We start from the raw sequence: 27,794 nt of genomic DNA, 5'->3' as shown, positions 1-27,794 counted from the left end.
TGTCATTGTAGAGGACAAGCAGGAAAATGTCTAGTAAGTAGTTGTAAATATAGCACTAAGAGAAAAGCCAGTGCTATTTATGTTTTATTCTATTTGTGATTTAGGAATCATCAACATAGAGATGATATATGAACCCATGAAAGCTGACTAGATTATCAAGAAAAAAGCATAAAGAGCAAAGAAGAGGGCCCAAAATAGAGTCTTGGAGTATGCCCAAGTAGGGGACAGGACAGGGATAGACCAAATCTTTGAGCGATAAGATAGCGAATTGGACTTAAGTCTCCCAGAGTAGACAGAACCCTGTGTACAAGGGTAACCACATAGCTCCTAGGAGATACAGAGCCACACAGACCTGGGGATGGCAGTAGACAGAGGAAGCAACCAAGCCAATGAACTTCTTCACTGGTACTGAGTCATGTAGCCTGAGCAGGTCTGGGGATGGGGGGGGCAAGCTTTTTCCTACTGAGCCTTGGGACTCAACCTCAAGGTAGCATTTATTGTACTGTTGAACTTTATAGCTCCCTAGAGGAGGTGAGACTCCCTAGAGGAGTGGATTCCTTGACTACACAGAAATCCCAAATACTTTCCTCTTGCCATAGTGGGGAGGCCTTCAAACCCAGGAGAGTCAGGAGAGAGTCATCTATGTCACTGGAGAGGTAATGAAGAGGTAACCCATGAAAAGGGTTAGGGTTGCTCTGAGACCCCAAAATAACATGCAAGGTCCTGCCAAATGAATTCGACTCAAGTCTTCTCTCAGTCAAAGAAAAGTAAACGTTTCCGCTTGCATTGGACAGAGAGTAAATCTGTGCTAGGTCATTCTATAGCGCTCTCACACACATGGAGACAAGATGGGGTCTTATATACAGAAGGCTGTGGGAGGAATCTAGGGGTGGTCTAGGAGAGGAGTTTGGGGAGGGTCTTCAGGAGTCAGATGAGGTCAATGAGTGATTAAGGGTGGGAAGTTGCTGGAGGCAACCTGGAGACTACAGAAAATGGTGGGCTAGGCCAGTTCAAGGGTGGATTGATATTTTGATAGGCTCAAGGGTGGGAAGTCTAGTAATAGAGGTTCGGGCCCAACCACAATGTAAGGCTTATGGCCTCATGCAATGCCTCATCAAATGGGACAATTTAATCAAAGTCCAAGGGGGGTTCCCAGAGCCTGTACCTCAAGGACTCAAGGAGAAGTCAAGGGGGCTCCCAGAGCCCATACCACATCAGTAAGATTCATCTAAGAGGGAAGGAAATTACTTTGAGTGTTGATGAGCTCAGGCATAAACTCTTTTGCTTTGTTTTGTTTTTTCCACCAGGTTAAATAAAGTGTCCTAAACTTGATGTTGTGTTAGAATGAATGCTGAGGACACTTTCCCTAAAGACCCTGTTGTATATTAAGCATAATGCCTTGTAAAGAAATGTCTACATTCTAATATTCTCTTGGGAAATCTTGGGTGGGATATAATCCAAAGAGAATAAGATTAGTGAAAGATACCACCACCACCACCCCCATTGAATTCAGTCCATATAAACCAAGAACCTTGAGATCTAGGCCACAAGTCACAATTATTTGTGTAGGCATCATATTGCCTCCTGTTAAACTGAGAGTTGCTTGAAGGCAGATACCATGCCATTTTTCATCTTTGAATCACCAGCACACAACATGGTCTTCTGCACATAGTAGCTCTTTTATAAATGTTACCCATGGCCTAAGAGGGAGCTCCCTCCCAGGAGGAGCTATGGGTCTGGGCTTAACTAGTTCTAGGAGAGCTTGACTTCAAAGAGAGGCATTTAGGTTTATTTGTGTGTTTGTTTTCCCCTTGAACTCTCTAGCTAATATCCTTTCTACCCCAAATTCCAGAGAAAATTTCTACAGGCAAAGCTCATGTCTGGGGGTATTCCCAAAAGTGAGTTGACAGGTTCCCTTCTAGAAAATATGCTTACTATACAAAATAGATATCAAGTATAGGTATGGGTATTGTGAGGTTATATAAATGCCAGCTGTTATGTTGTTGTTAGCATACCTTTACTAGGCCTACAAGACAGTGATGATTTCATTCCTTGAATGTTCTCCTGCATTCCACTGTGTACAAGCAATATTTATGGGGTATGCTGGTAAATGTTTAACAACTGGGCTCTCCTGGGGGCAAAATGTATGCGCATATACTTTTAAGTTTATTCTGCACTTTCTAACACTTTCTTAAGTCTAGACAATCAATAAATCAAGCCTTAATTTGCAGTGAAATTACTGATTTCTGAGATGCATATGCTCACTTGAAAATGTAACAATCAGCTCTTAGAGCTGTTAGAGTAGACTTCAACACACCCCTGGATATGGGGAAGTTCTTCATTCCTACACCACAGAAAAAATGCTTGAAGCACAAAGATTCCTAAGTGTGTATTAACAAATACTTAAAACATGAAACAATAACCCATCCTACCCATTATAGTCTCCCAGGAGGTAAAGACAGCTTTGTAGTATTTCTGAACAGATATTCCACACTCACTTTGGATCTGAGCTATCCCAGCAACTCTCAAGCATCAATTTCCTGGCAAGCCAGGGCATGACGTTAGCCTTTCAGTTGCAAAATCCTCTTAGTCTCAGGGCCTTCACTTCCTGCTCAGCAACCAGGGCCCAACTAAGGAATTATTGACCTGACAAGGTAGCTCATGAGACTGGAACTGAACATTTCTCACAGTCACTGTTTGGGGCCTGGGCTCAGCGGAAGAAACACAAAAGAGGTAGCCAAAGAGTTGAGGCCTAAGCAGACACAGACATGCATGCTTTCCCTGCTTCAGTGCATTTCGTTGTTATTATAGAAAGGGAAGGGTGAATTTGAAGGGGGGAAGGTAGGGGGGGATAAATCTCCTTATAACAGGAGACTTGTAAAGGTCATTGGGCCTAAACTTTATGAACAAGTGCCACTGATGCAATTCTCCATGTAGAAGAGTATGGGAGGAGTCATAACCACATGTAATGAAGAGATTTAGAGCTTGCATAGACATAACTGGCTCTGGTCTGCTAACTATGCAATGGGGGAGCCTCTTGGATTGGCCATGGCTACATTGCTGGAACTGGGGATGCATCTGAAAGGCTCCAGCTAACCAGGGTCTCAGCCTCCTTCTTTCTTCAGGTGACTTCTTCCATCCTGCCTGTGTCTTTCGAGAGGAGAGAATCAATACTATAACGGGAAAGGCCTTGGGTCCTCCCCACATAGGCCAACTTGTGGCCCAAGACCATAGGTTTTGTTTCTCCGTGTTGGTATTTATTCTTTCACTTTAGGTGAAGGATACTGAAAGCTGCAATCTTATGAATGTTGGAAGGTCTGGGAGTCAAGTCCCTGCCAGTTTTTGTAGCCAGCCAGTCCAGTATTGAAGCTCCAAGGAGTGATAAATGACTTGGACCTTTAGCACCCAGCTCAACAGTAGATAAGACTAGGACTCCATGTGGCCAAATTAGGACATGGAACCAAGCTATGCAGAAGCTGTCTTAAGATGGAGCCCACTTTCTCCAAAAACCAAGGTTGTATAGGGTAGGACTGGTTTCCTAAACTTTTTCCCACTCATGACCCCTCTTTACTTTTCAGCATTTATTGGTGTTGTGTGTCCTGAGGGCATGTACCATGCATACCAAGAGGGCTGTGAAATCTTGCAATGCAACATGGGAAGGAGCTGCCAGAAACACCTCCAATTCATTATGCATTTGATTTTTTATTAATTTTTGGTCGTTGTGTGTTCCAAAACCTTTACTGTTGTCAAATTTTTCACAACTCCATATGGGGTTGGAACCCACAGTTTAAGAAGTGCTGGTATAGGGGAAGTGTTGGAGAAGGGAATGTTAGTACTTTTGTTCTTGCTGTATCTTTGAACAAATATGTCATTATAAAAGATGTTTGATGTTAATTAGCTCGATGAAACTGGGGTACGAGTCACGAGTGGTTAGCTAACAGTAAGGAGAAACACACAAAATGGGTGCTTGAGCCAATAGCATTAGGGAAGAAACATCCCAGTTCCTCAGCGTTACTCTAGATTCCTGAGGGGAAGATGTAACTGTTCTCAAGAGAATAAGACCAGGGTACATGCTATACCCTGATCCCTTGATGGGAGTTTAAAGGAAAGTTGGTTTTATCTGTGTTGCAAGAATAAGTCCATTGCAGATCAGTTAGGTGGCTCAGTGAATAGAGCACCGGTCCTGGAGGCAGGAGGACCTGAGTTCAAATACGGCCTCTGACACTTGACACACTTACTAGCCATGTTACCTTGGGCAAGTCCCTTAACCCCAACTCCCCCTCCAAAAAGCAAAAAAAAAAAAAAAGAGTAAATCCATTATGAATGATCTTAGAAACCATTTCTTCTTTATCCACAAGGATAAAGCCACTCATACCAGCATGTTACAGTCAAAGCCCTATAACTCTGAGCAGTAATGCATGCATGAAGTCATTTCCTGGGGCCTCCCCCTCTGGAGTAGGCTACCATCCCAATCCCTTTGGTGAGCTGCTCCTGGAGACTCCATTCTGTGCAGGCACCCAGGCTAGCCTTTCTTCATTCCCCTCCCAGAGCTTTTCCCCTTTTCCTCTGAACATCATAACAATGTCATTGGGAACCTCTCATTTTGGTGAAAGCAAAGTTTGGTGTGTTGTCATCACCATCAAAATCTACACTCCTTGAGGGCAAACACCGTCTTTTTCTTTACTTGTGTCATAGTACTATCCTCCCGCCAGACACACGTGACACTTACCACCCTGACCCCAACTGCCTGACAGTCATGTGTGTTAGATTTCACCCTTCCCTCCCCTCCCCCAAGAGTTCTCCAATACTCTTAAGGGGGTTTGAAGTGGGTCTGGGCTCTGCAGATGGTCCCGGTTCCCCACCTCTGATGTTCCCCAAAGTGTGGGGATGATCTCCTTTATTCTAGGCACTAACAGTCAGATTGGCTTTTACACAGATATTTACTTCAAAAGATATATATGATGACAAATTTGTAAACTTACTCTTGAACCACATGGGTATCATTCCCCCTCCTCCTTCCTCAGTTTCTGAGGAAGGGAAGAGAATTAGGTTCATAGTTTAGCTCAATTTTTCCAATTCCAAGTCAAAAATCCCCCTTGGGTTCCAATCTCAGGCACCCTGGCTTCTAATGGTTTCCATGCTAGGTTGACTGGTTGCACCATTGCATCTGCAATCCTGCTTTGTCACTGTTACTCAAAGTCCTAGGTCCCATAAGGATTACCTCCAGCACCTAAAACTGGGGACCAACAATGCCAAACAGAAACAAAGACTCTCCAAGCCAATTTCTCAGAGTCAGGGTAAAAGGAGCAAGGGAAGGAAGCCCTTCCCCTCTCACTGGCTTAGTCCATGCTGCAGGTAAGCAGGGACCTCGACCTTCAGGACAAAGCAGGAAAGAGTGGCAGAAAAGACAGAGTAACTATCTCAGGCTCACCAGTTTTAAAGATACAGGCAAAGAAGGCTACCACAACCAAGTGGTGGGACCACAGGGGCCTCCCCTCAGAGCACCCAGTCAAGTCCAGGTCATATTTGTATTTGCATCCCTAGCACTTTGTATAATGCCTGGCAAATTGTAAGTGCTTAATAAATGCCTTTTTCCTCCTTTCTTCCTTCTTCCTTCCTTCCCTTTGGGATTTTTTCGGGCAGTCATGAAAAAGGTAAAAAAGCAGTTAGCTTGGTGTAGCAGCAAGCACTCTAGCATACCCAGGATGGCTGCCAACACAGATTCTTAGATCTGCTTTTCTAAAGGAAAGCAACTCAAAATGGGTTAACAATCTTGCTTTAATCAAACATATGTCATTTACATAGTTCAGGGGAAAATGGTCAACACCACGAACTTCAGAGAATCCAAACAAGTTACAAGCAGAAGTTATAAGCAGATAGAGAAACAGAACAGCAGACCGGCTTCCAGCTCTCTGACCATTACATCCATACCTAGTCAGTTACCAGAGAGGGAAGCACCAACATCTGGGTTTTCAAAGCTGGGGGGCTCAACAGCTGCCCAGAGTCTCATCTGGTCAAATCACACAACTCTTCTCAAAGTGAGCCCCAAAACAAAATCTCACATCAGGTCATATATAGCCTTCTCCTGGCTCAGAGAATGTCACAGCCCTCTTAACCCACTGCCCAGTCACAAAGTAAAGGTGTGGGCATTCCTGAAAAACAAGCCTCCTGCCACAGGCTCCAGGTGACCACATTCAGCCTATTAGGGGGCAGAGTATATTTTCAAATCTGGGAAGGTTCTCAGAGTCACTTAAGTCTATCAAAGAGCCTAGGGGCAGGGAAGATCTTAAATTCCCATTCCCATAACACTTGGTGGGGCCTTTTCTCAAGTTAGACATATCTTCTCACTTTAGGTTCATAAAGAAAAGGAATAAGCCTAGAGTTTAAGTAACTTTTAATGTATCACAAATTAATTGCATAGGAACTCTCTTTGGGATAAAAGGGAAAAATGATGTCTCCTATCCCTTTAAGAGATCTCTGTTTCTCTCTCTGTCTCTCTTTCTTTGTCTCTCTGTCTCTCTGTCTCTCTCTCCATCCTCCTCACCCCCAATACATTTACTAACCAAGCGTTTACTAATCTAAGACTAACCCAAGTCTTAGGGTTTATGACTCTGGATTTTTCCTTATGAGTTTAAATAGCATAGGCATGAAAGCAAGTAGAGAAGATGAAATTGCCCAGTGAAGTTGTTTTCTAGACAGAAAAGGAGGAACAAAAGGCAAAGTGGGAAGTGAAGGGATTGGCTAGCAAAGACAGTAAGGAGCTGTTTACTGGTCTGATGCTTCTCACTAGCCACAGAACCTAATATCTCACTCCTCTCGGCTGAGGTCTAGTTAGGAACCCCATTTCAGCTCCTCTCCAGTCATGTGTTAAATGTTTAACACCCAATGTGTCAAAAAAAAGTACACAAACAGATTTTAAGTTTAATCTGCATTATTTTTAAAAATATGCTTTATTTAACATTCTTTTTTTAAAATTTTGAGTTCCAAATCTCTCCCTCCCTCCAGTCCTTTCCCTACCCATTGAGAAAGTAAGCAATACTGTCATTATACATGTAAAGTCATGCAAAGCATATTTACATTTGCATTATTAACATTTTCTCTATCCTTTCCTTAAGTCTGAACAATCAACAAAATATTAACTCGTCTTGATTTGTAGCATTTGATGATTTCTAAGGTTTACATGTGCACAATGAAAATTTGATGATTGAGACCTAGTTTAAAGCTGAGTCTGACTCAGTTCTGCCTCTCCCAGACTCTTCTCATGGCCATTATTTTGTTACCTGCTCCAAAGATCAGGAATGGAGTCGCAAAGTTTTTTTGTCCTTCTGCCAGCCCTGAATGGTATAGCCACTATGGCAATCCTCTTGTCTTCTCCCCATAACTTCTTTAGGGGGTCAAATGTAAGCCCTTGCAAGAACATTGGGAACTTTGAGTCTGATCAGCTTGAATGTAGATACATTATTTCTATGGCCATAACTGTGTGGATAGGGCTTATATTCATAATGTTTGCTACACTGAACAAAATTGAAATGGAGAGTGAACATGAGGAGCCCAGACCTTCATATTCTCTTGGTCATGTGCTGCCCTCTGACACAGTCTAGGATTCAGTTTCTTTTCCTTTGTAACTGTAAACTAGATTAAAAAAAAAACTCATTCCCCTTGCCTCCCCCTCCTCCAATGGCTTTTAGCTCCACTTTGGAAGAACATTCCACTCAGCTTTGGAGGAAAGAATGTATAAACATCACTTCCATGCCTTCGTGCTTTCATCAAATTTCCCCATAAATCAAAGCTCTGGACTGCAAGACCTCACAGATCTATATAAAGAATAATTCCTGACTCCTGTGTCTCTACTTTTTAAATAAAACCTAGCCCAGCCCTACTGGCTCCTACTTATCCTCACAGACTTGCAGCTAAAAATTACCTCATTGTTGCTACTGGAAACTTAAAAAATAAAAGCCTCCTTACTAAAGATGAGAGAAAGGGCCTCTGAGCAGTTTGAGGCAGGATCTCTCTACAGAAAGACAGTGAGGGAAAAGACCTCAGGATACAAATGGCCCATGTCCTCAGTTCCCCTTATCTTTCTGCCTGGCTTCTGGGGTGGTTGTCACCATAGTAACTAGGCTCTGAGACAACTCCTTCAGCTAGGCCACAAAGAAGTTCTAAAAAAATGAGTCACTGAGTCTGAAAATCGAGTGAACACCTATTTGTTGAGCATCTATTATGTGTGAACCACTATGCTACATGGGGGGAGGGGTATGCCATGAGGGGGGTGGTACAAAACCTCTTATACAGATCCAGTCTCTGCCCTCAAGGAATTTACAATTTAGTTGGGCAGTGGAAACATATGTATGTGAAAGGAAAACCAAATTCAGGCTTTGAAGTCAAAAGGTCTGGGTTCAAATTCTGATTCTTTCACTTATTTCTTCTGTTTTCCTCTTTAGACCATATAATGTCTATGGGTCTATTTCACCATCAATTTTACCAAATGATAAAATCCCTTCCTACTCTTAGACACTGAATTTTATAGTAGTTTGGGATAGGGAGAGATCACTTACTGTTGGAATGATCAGAGAACTTGAAAACTTTTCTATTTTTTTATTTACTGTTGTACCTTAAATTTTTGTGTGGTAAGACCCACATATAGCAAAGAGCCATATTCCACCATGTAGCATGGGGACATCATGTGGTTCAAAGGAAGGCAGAGTAGATATTGTTTGTATCTTTTCCTTCCACCCTTTTCCAAGAGAGACTTTAATTCCTGTCAAGAAGGGAAGCAGGAGGTGACCTACTTCCAGAGGTCTGTTTCCTCTGAGAGAGAGGGTACCAAAATAGAATTATATTTATCCACTCTTTAAATGTTATTTGTTTAGGAGATGAGGTTTTCAGGTTCAAGCTAACTTCTGATCACTGTTCATTTTTAGGAGGAAAGCAGAAGGACCCAAGATTTATATCCAAGGCTTGATGCCTTTCCTACCAAATACCAATTTCACAATGAACACATTTAGCACATAGCCAAGAAACCCATTTATCCAATTCAATAGCAAAACAGAAATCAAAGAAGATATACATAGAAAAATATATATCAGGCAATACAGAGTATAAGGACTCTCTCACTGAGAGTAAGATAATTCAGGTCAACCAAGAGAGAGTCCTAGACCTCTCCCAAAAGGAAGTTCCTCAAAGTCTCTGGTATAGCAAGATACAAATAGGGGCATGATGGAGACTTCTAGCTCTTTTCATCTCTTCACAGTCTTTTCCTTTAGAAACCTGAAGTAGAGTTGACACCCAAAGCAACTGCAGAGCCCAAAGCAACTGTAGGACAACTCAAAGAAGACTGCAGTTCTCACCCCTCATGCAGGCACAAGGCATTTGATCTCCACCAATAAGGAGAGTCCCATACCAATAGGCTTTGGGCTGGAGGTTACAATTTTTTTTCTGAAGCCAAGCTAAGGTCTTTACCTTAGCCTAGACAGCTCAGGGTAAAAAGGATCACTGTGTGGGCACTGTGCTTCTAGAACTTGAACTGAAGCAAGAGACAAAAAAAGAAATGATCTGGAGTGGGAGGGACAGGGAAAGATCAAAAATTAAAGAGAGAGGATGGCTAGGTAGCCCAGTAAATAGAGCACTGCCCCTGGAGTCAAGAGGACCTGAGTTCAAATCTGGCCTCGGACACTTAACACAAAAACAATTAGCCATGTGACTTTGGGCAAGTCACTTAACCCCAATTGCCCTATCTTCCCCCCTCCAAAAAAAAGCCGAAAAAAAAAATTAAAGAGAGAGTTTCAGGTAAGATCCAGGGTATGAATGGGAATCCAAGTAGGGTGGGGAGCAGACAAGGATTGGAGGGGTTGATCAGGGGCACAACCTGGGGACAGATACTTTGTAAATAATACCATCCAAATTTGAAGAACTTCTAAGGGAGTTGTGAATAAGATCTTAAAAGATTGGTAGGATTGTAATCAGTGGAGAGAAGAGATAAGAGCCTTAATGGGAATAATTTATAGGTAAATCTTACATGTTTTCATAAAGATAAGGATGTTCTGAACCACAAGTTCTCTCCCATATAGGAAATACTATCCAATTCTGTGTGTACTTAGGTCCCTTGGATAACTAGGGATGGAGATATGAGGTCAAAGAAGAAAAAGGAGCCAGGTGCTTTGAATGGAATTATCACCAACAAAGCTAGTGCCAGAGATTTAATTTAAAAATCTTTGGACTCCCTGAAAGTGTAACTGGGGGTGGGAGTGGGGCAGAACACTGGCTACTCTCTCAAGAAATCATAAAATGAAAATTTCCCAGACATGTTAGAACCAGTGAGTGAAGTGAAAATAGAAAGAATCCACCAATTACTAACTGAAAGAAATCCAAAAGGAAAAGTCAAAAAGGAATGTAATGTCAAAGGCAAAACCCATGGTTTTCACATCAATGGAAAAAAATGCAGAAAATATCCAAAAAAAAGTCAAATAGTAAGTAACCACAACTGGGCCATATAAGACCTAGGGAGCTTCTTTCATAAATGAGAGGGTTGAGAAATGAGTACAAGGAGATAGAGTAGAAGCAATGAATATAGAAATTTTTTTTCTAGGAGTTTAATGAAGAAAGGAAGGAGAGCTATAGGATAACAGCTTGAAGAGATGATAATACCACATGAGAGTTGGTTTGGGGTATGGAAGGATGGAAGATACCTGGGTATGTTTTTAGACAGCAAGCAAGGAAGCAATAGCTAGGGAGAGGTTGGACATTGAAGATTAAAGTGGAGAAGATAATTATGGTTGCAATCTGCTGGAAGAGGTGAGTGGGGATGAGGTCAAGGATATATGTACAGGAGTTGTCCCTTGGCAAAAAGAAGGGCCCCTGTTTTCCACAATGCTAGGGATTTGATTTCATTAGAAAATGTATATTTACATTCCAAATATATAATACCTTAGGGTTAAGTTTGTAATTTACTTCCTGAATTCATCATCTATATTGTTCCCCCATCCAGGTGTTCTGTAATATAATTCCACAAAACTATTCCTTTTGTTTGCTTCCTCCCAAGTTCTTTTTAGCAAAATTCCTTCCACATTTTCTAGTTACTGAAAGTTCTTCACACAAGCTTATCTTCTTAATGTCACTCTTCTCCTACCCACTTTTATCTGTTCTCTTCCTTTTGAATAAGGTATATCCTTTTACCTCCAGATTCCAGTCAATCAACTAGAGACATGAAAAAGCACAGTAAAATTCTCTGCCCTCATGCATTCACATTCTAATTGGGGAGATACCATGTGAATAACTAGAACATACAAGAAACATACAGGGTGGATGGAAGGTCACCTCAGAGAGGCAGCATTAATAGCTCAGGGGGTGAGGAAAGACTTCTTGCAGAAGATGGGAGATGAGCTGAATCTTAAAGGAAGCCAAGGAAATAAGAGGCAGACATAAGCAGCACAACATCCCAGGAGTGAGGGATAGCCAGTAGATGGATGGAATGTTGTTTCCAAACAATAGCAAAGAGGCCAGCATAGCTGGATGATAGTGTGTGAAAGGGAGCAAACAGGGGTGGCCAGGTAGCACAGCGAGTAAGAGCACTGGCTCCAGTGTTGAGAAGACCTGGAGATCGAATCCCGAGTTCAGACACTTAGCACCCACCCAGAAACACCTGGCCGTGTAACCTTGAGCAAGTTACTTAACCCCTATTGCTTTAAAAAAAAAAAAAAAGGGAGTAAACATAGAAACACTAGAAAGGTAGGAAGGGGTCAGGTTGTGAAGAGCTTTAGATGCCAATTAGAGGTTGTAGAGGTAATAGAGAATCACTGCATCTCATTGAGCAGGGAACAGGAACATGAGCAGACCTGTACTTTAAGAAAATCACTGGCTCCTTAGTAGAGGATGAACTGGAGAGGAGGACGTAGGCTGAGGCTTGAGGCAGATAAATCAATTAGAAAGCTATTGCAATAGTCCAAACAAGAGTTGATTAGGGCTTAAACTAGGGTGGTGGCTGTGTTAGTGGAGAAGAGGGACTCATGCAGGAGATAGTTTGGTGAAAAAAACAAAGAGTAAGCAAATGATTGGATATTTAGGGTGAAGAAGATGCAGAGAGGATGACACTGAGGTTATTGACCTGGTTAACTAGAGGATGATGATGCCCTAGATAGTTATAGGGAAGTTTGGAAAAAGAGGAGGGTTTGGGGAGAAATATAAGAAGTTCTGATTTGGACATGTTAAGATGTCTATAGAAGTGAGTGAGTGAGACATCCAAAAGGCAGGGCTGGATATATAGATCTGGGAATCATAAGCATAAAGGTGATACTTAAGCCCATGTGATCTGATGAAATCAAGAGAAAAGAGAAGAGAACCCAGGACAGAGTTTTGACATCATAACCCAGGGTTAGTGGGTATGAGCTGAAAGGTGTTCCAGCAAAGGAGATTGAGAAGGTGTGGTCCAACAAGTAGAACCAGAAAAGAGAAGTATAGGGAAGAGGTGAGGCAATCAGCAATGTCAAATAATGCAGACAGATTAAGGAGACTGAACTTTGAGAAAAGACCCTTAGATTTACTAACTTTGAAGGGACATAGGCCTTCAGATTACAGAGTGTTTAGAAGATTGTGAGAGAGGAATTTAGCCCTGAAGGGAAGGAGGGCTAAAATGATAGCTAACAAGACTAATAGGACCAAATGAGACTTTGTCTCCCATGGTAGAGACATGGGTGTGTTTATAGGTAGTAGGGAAGGAGCAGAGATAGATTCTGAAGATTAGAGAGAGAGGAGGATGTTAATAGAGGTTGTCTTCAGGAGGCAATGGCATCATTGGTGTATGTAAAAGGGCTGGCCTTTGCAAGAAGGACAACCTGTTCATCTGAGATAGTAGGTTATAGTACTGGAGACAGTACTATCAACACATCAGGAGACAATAAGAAAGAGACAATGGGGAAAGATATCTGAATGATATGAGATTAGGAGGAGGGAGGAATAAATGACCTCAATTTTATCAGTGAAGCACGAGGTGAGGTTCTTAGCTGAGAGAGTTGGGTAGGGATACGTGGCAGCTGAAGCAGAGTTAGTTAGGCTAGCTAAGCCTGGGATTTGGACCCTGGCTGCCTTGTCCAGTTTGTGTTCTTTCCTGAGCACAGTCAGTAAACTATAATTTATTAAATACCGACTATGTGCTGAGTGCTGTGAATACAAAGAAAATCAAAAAACAGTCCTTGCCCTCAAGAAGACCACAACCTAATGGGGGAGACAAAATACAAACAACTATTTACAAACAAGATACACCCAGTATAAACTGGGGGTAAATCTCAGAGGGAGACTTAAGGAAGATTAAGGAAGACTGAGAAAGGCTCCTTGCAGAAGATGAGGCTTGAGTTGAGAACTGAAGGAAACCAGGGAAGTCAGGAAGTAGAGGTGAGGATGGAGAGAGTTCTGCAAATGGGGAGAAAGCAGTGAAAATGCTCAAACTCAGGAGATGGAGTGTTGTATGTGAGGAGCAGCAAGGAGGCCAATATCACTGGATTGCAGAGACATGGAAGGGAGTGAGGGTGACCAACAGTGTTAAACCCTGCAGAGAAGTCAAGAAGGGTAAGGATTGGGGAAAGATCAGGAAGTGATTTGATGATTAAAAGATCATTAGTAGGGGCAGCCAGGTAGCACAGCGAGTGAGAGCACCGGCTCCAGTGTCAGGATGACCTGGGGATCAAATCCGGGCTCAGATACTTAGCACCACACCCATTAATAACTGGCGTGTAACCTTGAGCAAGTTACTTAACCCCGATTGCTTTTAAAAACAAAAAAAGATCATTAGTAGCTTTGGAGAAAGTTGTTTTGGTTGAATGATGAGGTTGGAAGACAGACTGTGGAGAGTTAAGAAGAGAGTGAGAGAATAGGAGGAAGATGTTACCAATTGTACATGGTCTTCTCAAGGAGTTTGACTATAAAAGGGAAGCAAGATAGAGAACAATAAATTGTCAGGGAAAGATGGATCATTGACAGTTGAGGATAGAGGAAACAAGGGCATGTTTGTAGATAGTAGGGAAGCAGCCAGAAGACAGGAAGCAATTGAAGATTTAGTGAAGAGAGCAGGGATGATAGAGAGAGCAATCTGCTGGAGAAAATGAGATGGAATGGGGTCACTTGTGCTTATAGAGGGGTTAGCTTTGTTAAGGAGAAAGGCTACCTCTTCATGTGAGACTAGGGTAAAGGAGGAGACAGTGGCAGAAAGCACTTTAGTGATGATGTATGGGCTCTGGGAGCCCCCTCAACCTCTCCTTGAGTCCTTGAGGTACAGGCTCTGGGAACCTCCCTTGGACTCTTGATTAAATTGTCTCATATGAGGAGGTATTTGCATGAGGCAATAAGCCTCATATTGTGGCTGGGCCCAGACCTCTAGCCTAGTTACTAACTGCTAACTACTAGCCTAGTTACTAGCCTAGCCCTCCATTGTTCATCTACTTCCCACCCTTGAGCCTATCAAAATATCAGTCCACCCTTGAACTGGCCTAGCCACCATTATCTGCAATCTCCAGCTACTTCCCACCCTCAATCACTCATTGACCTCATTAACTCCTCCTGAAGACCCTCCCCAAACTCCTCCTCTAGAACACCCCGAGATTCCTCCCAGAGCCCACTGTATATAAAGACCCCATCTCACACCATGTGGTGTGAGTGTGGAATAGTGAGAATGCTATGGAATGCCATAGAATAGTGAGAGCTCCATCTAATGACCTACCTAGCACAAACTTACTTTGTGTCTAATGAAAGTGAACTTTCAATAAACTTTACTTTTCTTTGGCTAAGAAAACTTGAGTGGAATTCATTCAGCAGGACCCAGCAGGTTGGTATTTTGGGGTCTCCAGAGCAACCCTAAACCTCTTAGTGGATAACCTCTTCATTTTTATGGTTCCCTGACCAGGAAACACTACTAATCTCAAGTTCTTCTTCAGCCAGGACTGAAAGGGATATAAGCCTCTCTTTCCCTAGTACCTTGGAGTGCAGTTTTTTTTTTTTCCGTTTTGTTTTGAGTTTGTGTGTGTGTGTGTTTATTTTTTGGGGCCTGACCTCTTAGGTCCCGTTAGGTCAGACAGCTAGGAGGCTGTTTTGTGCTCAGCCTGACCTCAGGTTTTTGGTCCTGTTTGGTTATTTTGGGGAACATGGATGGACATATGCTCAGTTTCTGAAGAATGGAAGACAGACGCCCCATCTGGAAGTGTAAGCCATATTCTTTCAATTCTCTTGGCGCTAGGGAACTGGGAAAACTTCAGGTACTTTTTTGTGGGGGGTTTTTGTTTTGAGGCTTCCTCTCAAACCTTCCTTTATGGAGAAAGGGACTTCCAGGCCCTATGCCTGTAGCTCCCAAAAGTATGCCTTTGGGTTGTCTTTTACAACATTGGAAAAAATTTAGTTTCTCTGGAGATCTTAAAAAGGAAAAGTTGGCTTTTTTTGCAACACTGTTTGGCCTAGGTATAGCCTAAAAGATGATGAATCGTGGCCTGTTTTGGGGACTTTAAAAGAGAATACTCTTGCAGTTAGAATCATACTGTTGCAGAGAAGAAAGATGGATAGAAATTGCCTACTTAATGGCTTTTGTTGAACTTTCTCAGAACAAGGTTCTCAGGAAAGACTGAGATGCTTGAAGCTAGAGCCCCTCCACAGAGGGGCAACAGGGACCAATTAAATGACCCCCTTCCTATGGTTTTGGCTCCAGCCCCTCCCCCCTCAGCAACTCAGGTCACTGAGGCAACTCCCCCAGCCCCTTCTGCTGCACCCCAACCCTTTTCCGCTAGCCCAACACCCCTCATTTTCTGTCTCCTACATCCAAATCTCCTCTTCTGCATTAGTATGAGATGAAAAACCAAAGAAGGAGCTTTTCAGGAATAGTCTCAATTTTTTCAGTGAAATATAAGGCAAAGTTCTCAGTTGAGATGGGTAGGGAAGAGGGAAATGTGGAAGGTTTGTGGAGGAATGAAACATTCTGGAAAAGCCACTTGGGTGAGTGGGACAGTGAATTGCTTATGGAGGTATAAAAGGATTGCCTTGCCAGTAAGGTTATATAACATAAATTTATAGTGAAACCAGGCAGCATGGTTTTGTGATTTTCCTCTAGCTTCTAACTTCATGATTTCATCTAATGAGTAAGGGTGAAGGCAGCAAATGATGGGACCGAATGGTAATTTTGATATAGACACTTCCAGCTTCAAATCCATCTTTATAAATTGGAAAGGATGGAACTTCTGGGTCCCTTAGCCCAAGCTTCTCCAAAGAAGGAGTTTCTGCATCAGAAAGGATGACTCCAACTCCTGGTCTGATTTTCCAGAAGGCAAGGACTTTGTGGGAATAGTTTAGACAGGGCAGAGCCAATGTGAAACGAGAGAAAATGATTCAAGATTATTGTGAACTGCTTCATGTTCTGGTGATTAAGTCTTGACCTCCTGGGAGAGCATAATAGTAACAAATTATTGCTACTTATTTACATTTTATGTCAATGTGCATTTGTGAGTCCATTGTGTTTCATATCTTTTGTGTTTACTTACATTGTACATTGAGTACTTTTCTATTCCCCCTATCTTGGGAAGGCTGTAGACTTGAGAGAGTCAAATCAGCTATATTCTCCCAGAGCGCCAAGGTATATGACATAAAAGAGCCAGAATCTATAGGATCCTAGTCCTTTTCTTTGGAGATCAGGCTCCTCCAGTTTTAAATATTGTTTGCATTCATGGATCCAGAACCAAAAGGGGCCTCTTGGTGGAGAGGGAGTGGGATAACTCCCAAGCCCCCTTGAGTTCTGAAGTAGTTCTTAGTGTTACATTGTCAAGATAATACTACACCTTCACAGAGCAATGCAGTCCCTTTCTTGACCAGGAAACTATTATAATAAAGCACAGAGCCTCTATGGCATTTTATTGTGGTTAACACTAACCAGACCTTCTCAATGAGCCTTACATGAAATATATTAGGTGGAGCGTTCCCAGTCAAGGCCCAGCGTCTGCACAACCAGTTTATCTGCCCCATTGGGCAGATAGGTTGGTCAAAATGGAACACTGATTACTCAGTTTGGACAGCACAAATAGCAGTGATGGAAAATTCATCTGACATGGCTCTGTGCCATCAGGTAAAAATAAATCCTAATCACTCTGAGAACTGCTTAGCTCATTTCTGCTAATTAAATAAATATTTTTATCATGCCGTCTCATTCCCAGGCTGTCGGTTGGCCCTGGATTTCTGGCACACCACTGCAGCCTTCTCCCTGAAAGGCAACAAAGAGACCAGACAATAAATAGAATTCTTAAAGTAAGAATGAGACCACAGTCTCCAAAACAGGAGTTAAGAGGCAGATGTACTCACCCCCTTAGGCAAATGTAGTATATTTTGTTAGGATATGTAGCCAGAGAATTTTTTTTAAAGGCAAACACTTGTTGAATACTCTTAATAAAGGGATATCATTTTTATTCAGGTAAACCAATGAAAATTGAAATTTAACAACTAAATATTTTTCAAATTATTATGCTTTACTTTAGAAATACAACCTTCAACATGAGACATAGGATATATGTGTTGCCCATGTAGGTTTTATGTATGTCCACGAGTTGTATAAATGCAGTTCATGGCGAGATATGAATTAGATATCTTTGGAATTTCTACCATCCCTCTCTAAAAAAGATGCTGATTCTACCAGGAGGGGAACAAAAGATTTGGGGTCATCTGGCTGGTCAGTCTGCTCCCCTCAGAGCAAACTTTTGGACTTTAGACTTTGGACTAAAATATCCTATCTGCCCCTCCTCCCAAATAAGCCACTTTCCTGGTCATTATCTCTTAAGAGGAAGAACAGCCCCAAGCTATATCTAGATTCTAGAGGTTACCAAACTTATTTGGCCTACAGCCCCTTTTAAAAAAAATTGCTCAGCACTGAAGAGGTTACCCATAAAAAGGGTTAGGGTTGCTCTGGAGACCCCAAAAGAATTCGACTCAAGTTTTCTCTCAGCCAAAGAAAAGTAAAGTTTATTGAAAGTTCGCCTGCATAAGACACAAAGTAAGTCTGTTAGGTCATTCTATGGCACTCTCAGACATTGAGACAAGATGAGGTCTTATATATATATACAGAAGACTGTGGGAGGAATCTAGGGATGGTCTAGAAGAGGAGTTTGGGGAGGGTCTTCAGGAGGAGTTAATGAGGTCAATGAATGATTAAGGGTGGGAAGTTGCTGGAGGCCACCTGGAGACCACAGACAATGGTGGGCTAGGCCAGTTCAAGGGTGGATTGATATTTTGATAGGCTCAAGGGTGGGAAGTCTAGTAACAGAGGAATGCCAGAGGTTTGGGCCCACAATGTAAGGCTTATTGCCTCATCAAGTGAGATGACTTAATCAGAGTTCAAGGGGGGCTGTTCCCAGAGCCTGTAGCTCAAGGACTCAAGGAGAGCTAGAGGGGGCTCCCAGAGCCCATATCTCATCAAGCACCACCTTAGAAATGTACTTTCTTTAACCTTTTAACTTTTCAAAATCTGTGTCATTTTAAAAAAATATATTTTTAAAGAATGATGCATCTTAAATTTAACAATTTATTATAAATTTGTGGGGTTTTTCTTGTATTGAAATTTTGATGACACAGTATTGCATCATGTCCATATAGTACCATATGGTAAACAAGTCATTACACACACATTCTTGCCAATGCATATTGGACTTCCCCACAATGTGCAACATGCTTGGCTACCAATACTTACTTGTTAAGACCTGTCTGATTGATTATAACTTGCATTTTGGGGGCGGCTAGGTGGTATTGTGAGTAGAACACTGGCCCTGGAGTCAGGAGGACCTGAGTTCAAATCCAGCCTCAGACACATAACACTTACTAGCCATGTGACCTTGGACAAGTCACTTAACCCCAATTGCCTTGCCTTCCCCCTTCCCAAAAAAAAACGCTTGCATTTTTATGTTTGCTTAGAAAATAATGTAATCACTTCTACTTTAATTCTGGTACACAACAGATGCAACATGTATGAACAGTTTTCAAATTTTTCTTATTTTCTTTCCTTATGCTTCCACCACCGCCTCATTTTTATTCAATGCCCCATAATTGCACATGAGGCTACTACCACCCCTTGGATTGTTCCAGCATCCCTCCCTCTACCCCCCCCCCCTCCACAATATTGCCCACTTTGGGAACACAGAAGTTTGACTCTCTTCCCACCAAATGCTAGTCACATAAAAGACTGTCACAAATAGTGATTACCTAGCTAGATGACACAATGGATAGAATGCTAGGGCCTGGAATCAGGTTCATCTTCCTGAGTTCAAATCTGGTCTCAGACACTTACTGTGTAACCCTGGGCAAGTCACTGTCTCAGTGTCTTCATCTATAAAATGAGCTAGAGAAGGAAATGGCAAATCACTCCAGTATATTTACCAAGAAAACCCCAAGTGGGGTCATGAAGATTGAACACAACTAAAAAACAACTAAACAACTATTTATCCAAGTAGAAAGCAAACAGAACTCAGAAGTTATACAGATCAGAATATATGAGACAATACAAAGAGTAGATAATCTCTCACTGGGTACACTTAGCATAGTGCCTAGCACATGACAAACAGAATAAATACTTCTTGACTGGCTGAGTGAATAAGATATTTCTGATTATTGGAGAGAGTACCTGATTTCACCCAGTGGAAATTCTTTAAAAAGGAAAGCTAGAAATTAGGGACATGTCAGTACATTAGCTCCTGTGCAGTGCTCTCTCTCTCTCTATCTCTGTCTCTCTCTCCCTCCCTCAAAAGGTGCCCTTTCCTGAAGCCAAAAGCATGAAGAAACTTTTTCTCCAGTGCTCCCACCAACTCTGACCCTCATGCAGGTATGTAGTGTCAAGTAATCATTCTCTCCATCAATCAGGAGAATCTTTAAAAAAAAAAAAAGAACCAGTGTTTAGAAGCATATCCTGTATGCATCCCACTTCTCCATTCTCATTGCCTGCTGGACTTCCAAAGACACACTTATTCTTGCTCACAAACCTGAGCATTTTTTATAAAGCAGTATCATAATACAAGCTCATGGGAAGTGAGGAAGGGAGGGAGGAGTAGAGCGAGGGAGGGAATGAATTCTGATCTGGGCTTGACTTATCCCAGTCCCATGGTAGTTTAGATTTGATATTAGAACAAAATGAGATACTCATAGGTCATTCAGCAGTTAATGAAAAGAAATTTACTTAGCAGTAGCAGGAAAAGGCTATTAAACTAAACTAGGCATTGAGGATACCTCAATCAATAGATTCACCTGAAGAAAAGCTCCCTCACCTGAGTTGTCCATTATGATCTACCAGTCAAGCATTAGAAATGGTTCCTGTAGCATCTCATGGCTGTTTTATACTCAGGAGATGAGAAAGTCATGTCAACAGCTTGAGCCATTAGTCTTCTAAGCCAACCAAATCTTAAAGATGTATAGTCCAATTTGCGTGGGATCAGGGATTAAGATATTTCTCCTACCATGCTCCAAGCTTGGTGGTAAGGTCCTTAAGGTCTCTTCAACCTCTTAAATTACCTTAGGGATGTTACTGGTCAACCCTGACCTCCTAAATTCAAGAAGCCTGAGACAGGTATCTCTAAAAGAGAAAGAGAAAAACTAAAATAGAAACATAGCAAAAAGAAAGCCAATCAAGCAAGGTCATAAGTCCCTGAAGAAGCGGCTAAATCTGGGAGAATCTCAGAAATTACCAAATTGCAGATCTAAACAATCAGGTCCATATGGCGAGCCATCTCAGATCTTTGCAGCGTATAGTAGGTCTCTCAATGTAAAAAGACTACCTCAAGCACAAGCATCATAGGGCTATAGCAAAGATGACAACACTTCCAGCAATCACCAAGCCTCACCACAAGTGAAAGAAAGTTGTCCTATGTGCGTACCTACTTAGTGTTCCCTGGCCCATCACACAGGACCTCCTCCCCCAGAAACTTCATGAAGGGAAGGAGGATACAAAATCTTCACCCCATGAGAGGTCTTCTGTGTAAGCTGGTTAGATACTTTCAACTCCTCGTTGCCAGAAAGCAAGCCCTCTCCCCTTTATCCTCTAAGCCCTCCCTCTGGGGGAGTTGTGCAATGATCCCTGGATGCTGTACTGAGAGCAATATGAAGGGACAGTTCTACATTATAGTAAGTAGTGGCCCTCAGTGAGCTTGCTTTTTCCCACTGCACACACTAATGTGCATTCTTCTGCCACTACACAGTCTACAGGGAGCCTCTCCAAGGTCAATGAGGCCCATGTCTTAACTAGCTGACTGCTGCTGAGATGCACACCCGCCTGAGGCGAGTTCTGCTGGGTTCCATATCTGTGCCTGCCACGGCCCAGCCGCTGCCTCCAGGACCTACATCTCTGCCCATAGCCCCTGTGCAGCTGCCACTGGAGCCCATATCTCTGCTGCCTCCTCTGCCAGGGTCTACTGCTACCTCTTTTGCCAGGACAGAAGCACTGCCTTTACCAGGGCCTAAGCTCTTCTGTCATGCAGGGACAGAATGTTGTCTGAGCACTATTGTACTGCCACTGTTAGGGCCTGACTCTGCCCCTCTGCTGAGGCCAGGTACACTAGACTAACATGATATTACTGGTGAACTTGAAAAAACAATTACATGTATACTTAGGCAGTACTACTAGAGACTGCCCATACAAAGCGTGTTTGGCATTAGTATTTTTGTTTAAGGGTTTCTGCCTCTTACTTGTCTACCACAATTGATGAGATGAGGGATGGCCACACTGAACGAAACAAGCAACTCCAAAAAATTTTGGCTAATCATATCAGGGTTGGAATTTCCTGTCTTTTTTTTGTTTGTTTGTCAGCAACATGGTCTTTTCATTCGATCTTTTCCCTTTTAGGTGCAGTTTCCTAAGAATAAGGTCCTAAGTCCCTCCCCTGAAGGAATCTTCTTTATTCCTTAGTAAAAGCTGACTCAGGCCCTTGGATGAAGCTGATAGCTCCAGCTACATAGCCAATGAATAAAGATTCCTCCCAACCATGTGGTAGAGCAAGATAGAAATGCCCACAAATTCTCCAGTTTCCATACTCCCAGAAGCAGTTCCTAGCCTTTCCATGTAGAGAGATATTATCTCAGGAAATCTAGACATGTGCCAGACCCCACTACAATAGGATTGTTGATGTTATTGTGATAACTAGCTAATTTCCTTTTGTTAGGCATGTTTTGCTTTGTTGTTTCTGATTACTTGCTGTGCATGATGGATATGCAGGTACTCGAGATATGACTGTACTTTGCCCTACATGTAATTTAGATATGTCACTGAAGTATCTTGTCAGCTGATGCTTTGTATAGTGCCATGTCATTTTTACTAATATACATTTGGTTTGGGGGTTTTTTGTTTGTTTTAGACAGTACTCTAAATGAGTTACCTGAGATGTCAGGAAAATCACCCTTATTTAAAACATTAACGTGTTAATGTTATGTATTTATAGGTTTCAAGCTTACCCTAGATGATTTTTGCAAGAGATTGCAAAAAGTTTCAGTTCAAAGGAGGAATGTCACCCCATCCCTGCCTAGGTGGAATCAGGTCAGTTCCCTAAAGGACAGAACTGTGATACTGCATATTGTGAACACAAAAGGAGAAGGGACTTCTTTAAATTTGGAGAGCCCACTGGGATAAGCAGAAAAGTGATCAAAAGAGGCAAGTGTGAACCTTTGAAAGGAAGACTAAAGATCTCCCCTAAGCTGCAGACATGTGGAGAGATTAACCCTCAACATCTCCCTTGATTCCCAGTTACTGCAAGTAACTAGTAATAAGACTAGTAAGAGTAGATGCTCTCTCTTCCCCTACCAGAAAAGGTTAATCTCTTTCCTCGGCTGACCCAAGATCTTACCTAGATTCCAAAGAGCTCATTTACTCTTGAATATTCTGTCATCTACTCTAACCTATATAACTTCCTCAATTTCTGTTTACTGTTGTTCACTTTGATAACAAATTTTATTAGTTACTCACAATTGTCATTTGTATGACCAGTATTTATTGGGAGGGAGCTAAATTGGTGAAATTAAGTGAAGTGTTACCTCCCCTTAAGAAGGATGAGAAGTTCCTTTTAGTCTAAACCCTTATCATACCACTAGACTACAAATATCTAATATGAGGTGGCTAGATATAAATCTAGCCCAAACCCCCTTCTTCAAGATAGATAAGGGAAGGAGTGGCTGCTGCCCAGCCACTGCTCTCCTTGTATGACCCAGGGGAGTGAAGTTGTATGAAGTTGGCCATGAAAGGGATTCTTTGTAGAGACAGCTTAATATAGCACTTCCACTATGCCTGCTACAGCACTGGGCTGGGCATGGAGCTTGTTTACCTAATTGTTCAACCTCCATTTTGAGGAAATTCCCAAGCCAGCCACGCTCACAACATTCCTTCCCTGGCTTCACTTACTCTAGACTTTTCTATCATGTTCCCTTCTTTCCTCCCTACCCCCTCAACTCCAACTCTCAGCTCCTTTTTATGTATTGTCATTCTCCATTAGAATTTAAGCTCCAAGGGCAGATTTCTTTTTTACTGTATTATTTTCCTAGTGCTTAGTACAGAGCCTAGACATAGTAAGTGCTTGATAAATGCTAGGTGATAATTTCTCTTGCTCCCTACAAAGATGAAAATTATAGTGTCCCTTGGAGATGGGGTAGGCCAGATACCAGACCAGACATCTGTCTATCCATGCTACATATGGGCTACTCATATTTATACTAAATAGAAGCATCCACACATCCTTATTAAAATTATATGCAAAGGAAATATGAAAGGCAAGAAAGTTTATAAGAGAAGGAAGATATTATTTATAAGTTGGGAGAGGGGGACCAGATCATAAAAGGGATAGTCCCTGAAATATGTATGCCTTGAAGGAAGAGATTGCAATGGGAATGGGAATTTGAAGATCTTCCCTGCCCCTTAATAGACTCAGGGGAGTTTGAAGACCTACCCTGCATTAAAAGTAAACTCTTCCCCCCTGTGGGGTGGTGGAAGGAGTTTGCTGAAGGAAAGCAGAGCCCACAGGAAGCTGGGAATCAGAGCCAGAGAGACAGTGGGAGAGAGAAGAGGTTGAGGCAAGGAGATAGAGAGGTTTGTGAGTAAATGTTGATCTAATGTTGCTTTGTGGGAAGGCTAAAGGATGCTCTATGGCTGTCAGTGTCATTATGGCTTCTGAACATCTTTGGTACTATGATGGTATCAGCTTACTGGTTTTGGGATTCGGTTTTCTGGTGTCTAAATGTTTCAATTCTGTCCTCTATATGGAAAGTTTGGTATATTTTGTGATTGAATGTCATGTGATATTTATAGTCATTTTCTTTATCGTGATCATGGATGCTATAAATATGGTGTTGGCACTACAGAGATGGAGGTAAAATAAGCAACCATTAGAAATGATTTATTAAATAACTACTATGTGCCAAGAGTTATGTATAGTTCCCAGAGCAGTATGCACAGCCATTGGGATGATCCTATATATCTTGCTCTAAAGAGTACATATCCCAGGCCCTTTCTCCTTGGACTCTGTCTATTGCTTTTATTCTTATAGGCCAGAAATAGTATCTAGGTACAGGATATAGCACAATACTTACGGTGGTTTGAGGCAACATCACCCTCTCCCAAGAATGTCTTTGCTTCAGAGGTCCTGCTGGTTTCATGCACATTTAGTAGAGTTTGTATTGTCTTCCCTGGCATGACCCCTTTCCCCAGGGCTCACAAGCTTCAAACCTGTCATATTTATTTTTGTATCCTCTCTCTCCCCCTCACCCAGGACTGAGTCCTGCCCAGTTCCACATCATCTGATGACACAACACAAAAAGACCAGTCACACAAGAAAAGACAATTTGCAAAAGATTTGAGAGTTTTAGTAGAATTCAAGCTCAAATTGAATAAACAGGGTAATATGGTAACAACAAAGGCCAATTCAATCTTGGACATCCTTAAAAGAAACATAGCTTCCAGGAATAAGGAGGTGACAGTCCTGCCCTTGTCAAACCACACCCAGAGGATTGCACTCAGTTCTAGGCATTACAGTTTGAAAAGGACATTGATAGTCTAGAAAGCAACTAGAGGAGGGTAACCAGAGGGTCTTGAATCTATTCCATAAAATGTGTTGGAAGAATTAGCGTTATTTAGTTCAAAGGAGAGAAAACTTAAGGAGAGTGATGGCAATTGTCTTCAAGTGTTTGAAGGGCTTGTCATGTGTGAAAATGATTAATATTGTACTGTTTGGCTCCAGAGACCATAAGAAACAATTGGTGGAAGTTGCAAATGGTAAATTTAAACTTGAGTTCAGGGGGAAAATACTTCCTAGTAATTAGAGCCGTCCTGAAGTGAGATGGGCTCTTAGAGAGTGACACATTCCCCTTCTCTGGAGATCTTTAAGTAGAGACAGGGTGACCATTTTGGGGGGATACTATAGGAGGATCATAAATCTGGAACTGAAAGAGACCTTAGATGCCATCTAGTCCAATCCCCTCATTATACATATAAAGAAACTGAAATCTAGGAAGGTTAAATGATTTGGCCAAGGTCACACTTCAGAGGCAGGTTTTGAACTCACATCTTTTGACACCAGAGCCAGTGCTCTTTCAAATGCACCATATTTTCTATATGGGTTGGATTTGTATGCATTGGTTTGAATCCTATCTCTTCCACTATCTGAATGACTTTGGGCAAGTTGACCTATCTGGGTCTTAGTTTCCTTAGCTTTCAAATGAGGGAGTTGGAATGGGTGACCTTTAAGACCCCTTATAGTTCTGTCTAGGAATATACAAAGTTCAGGGTTTTTCATCTAATATCCAGCCTTCTGTGAGTCAAACATCAGAAGGAGACTGTATTGTATTTACTCCACTCCTTGACTTGCTTCTAATAGGAACAGCTGTTGGGGGATAAAACAGCTGAACTTTAACTTTACTGGAATACTTCATTCAGAGTGTCCTTTATGGGACACCCTGGATCTAAAAGAAACTGTGGGCACCCATCTGCCTGCTAGATATTTTATCATATATTATTTTTTCATTTTGCTGATTCTGTTTTTTCAAAATTGTAACCACTACATCAGAGTTAAGAACCTTTTTTATATCATGGACCCATTTGGTAATCTTCTCAGAATGATGATGATGATTCAGTATTAAAGGAAATTTAATTTCCTTTAATTTCCGTTAACAGCTAGTGAAAATAAAGATATAATTGTTTTTTTTTTCAATCCAAGTTCATGAACCCTCTGAAATCCATCCTCGTGGGGCCATGGATTCCAGGTGAAGAACCCTGCACTAAGGGTTCCAATAGGTTAGGTTTGCTGCCTGATGAGGTAGAAATAAGTGCATAGGCTCACAAAAATTCGGCCCTTGGAAGTATAATTGTGAAACATTTGAATAGCTCAGGATGATACTGCCAGTTAGAAAGAAAAATCTTCCTAACAATGGGCTAGGCTGGGGGGAGATCCCAGAAATATGAAAGACCACTCTCCCCTGTGTAGTTCCTTACTGTCCTCTAGTACTGTGGACAAAAGGAAATTCAAAGGAAAGGCCAACCATAGGTGTTTCAGGCGTAAGACCACAACCTCAGATGTAGTCTGACAGAATTTAAAAACAAACCCTAGAAATGGGTGCCAATTGTACCCATCTTAAGTAAGGCCAAGGAAAGGAATAAGGATATCCACCCAATTCTTAGTCTTAGACCTTCTTCAAGTCTTAGACCTTGCCACTTTAGCTTTTGGCGTCCTGGTCCCCCTACAGGAGGTGCAGATGTTCCCATGGCTGCTGCCATGCTTGCTTCATGTGTTGGAGAAATCCCATTCCCTCTTTCCTTTCCTCTTGTTCTCTTTCTTCTCTCAAGAGATTCTTAAAACTTCCGGTTATAGGGGAAAGCCCCACCCTCTAGTGCTCATTTCCCATTACCTTCCATTCTTCCCATGTTAGAACAAAATAGAATTCCCAGGGTCTTTAGAAACTTAGTGTTTCTAAACCCCCTAAAAGACATCCAGGACTGTTATACAGCAAAATACCATATACTATCCAAACATGTATGCCTTTTCCCATGAAAGCCTGACTCCATTATGCCAAGATCACATGAACAAGAATCAATTAAATTTTGCAATTTGGGAGGAGGTAGTTTCTATGAGGTAGGTGTTGTTCAGTCATGTCCGACTCTTCGTATTCTTGGCAAAGATACAGGAGTTATTTGTCATTTCTTTCTCTAGCTAATTTTACAGATGAGGAAACTGAGGCAAACAAAGTTAAGTGACTTGCTCAGGGTCACACAACTAATAAAGTCTGAGGCCAGATTTGAACTCAGGAAGATATGATAACAATCATACCTACTTAGATTAGTAAGATTTATGGTCCTCCAGGGAGAGGCAGAGCTAGGAGATAGGCTTCCCACTGTTTGGGAACCATAGAGAACTTGGCACTTCTTCGGCCCTCCCCAGTACATAACTGTCTGGGGGCCTGGGACTTCTCAGAGCTTGATAAAATAGGATCAGGTAAGTGACTAACAATGCTACTAGCAACCCCTGCTGGTTAAACATGGCTCACAGACTTTAGCTGGGGTAGTTAAAAGGAGAAAAGTAGCATTGAGTTGTGAATAGAGAGCTGACCTTGAGAACAAGGGAGAGCTAGGTTCAAATCCTATTTCTGAAATACATTGCCTGTGTGATCTAGGGCAAATCACTTAACTTCAGTGCTCTAGGCAACTCTCTTAAATTGCAAAGAAGGTGCCAACCTTCATCAGCAGAGGGAATTTCCTCATGTGGGAGTTCCCTATAGCAACAAAATCACATGTCCTATCTCTTTCCCTTTCACTATTTAAGGAGAAGGAAGAATATCTA

At 41.9% G+C, this 27,794-nt stretch overlaps 1 long non-coding RNA gene across 1 annotated transcript in view; it reads right to left on the bottom strand.

The window, feature by feature from the left end:
* Positions 1 to 16,846: 16,846 nt before the first annotated feature.
* Positions 16,847 to 27,794, bottom strand: part of LOC138165834 (uncharacterized) — a 30,922-nt gene continuing 19,974 nt past the window's right edge. The window contains exon 3 of the long non-coding RNA XR_011169467.1: positions 16,847 to 17,218. This is a non-coding gene — a long non-coding RNA (uncharacterized lncRNA). The remainder of the gene's footprint in view (positions 17,219 to 27,794) is intronic.

Source organism: Petaurus breviceps, unplaced genomic scaffold, assembly GCF_028583685.1.
Source record: "Petaurus breviceps papuanus isolate PSGF00001 unplaced genomic scaffold, PetGlider_PUasm1.0 216, whole genome shotgun sequence".
Classification (NCBI taxonomy): Eukaryota; Metazoa; Chordata; class Mammalia; order Diprotodontia; family Petauridae; genus Petaurus; species Petaurus breviceps.
Note: the sequence above shows the minus strand (reverse complement) of the source record. Positions and strands in the feature narration are given on the sequence as shown.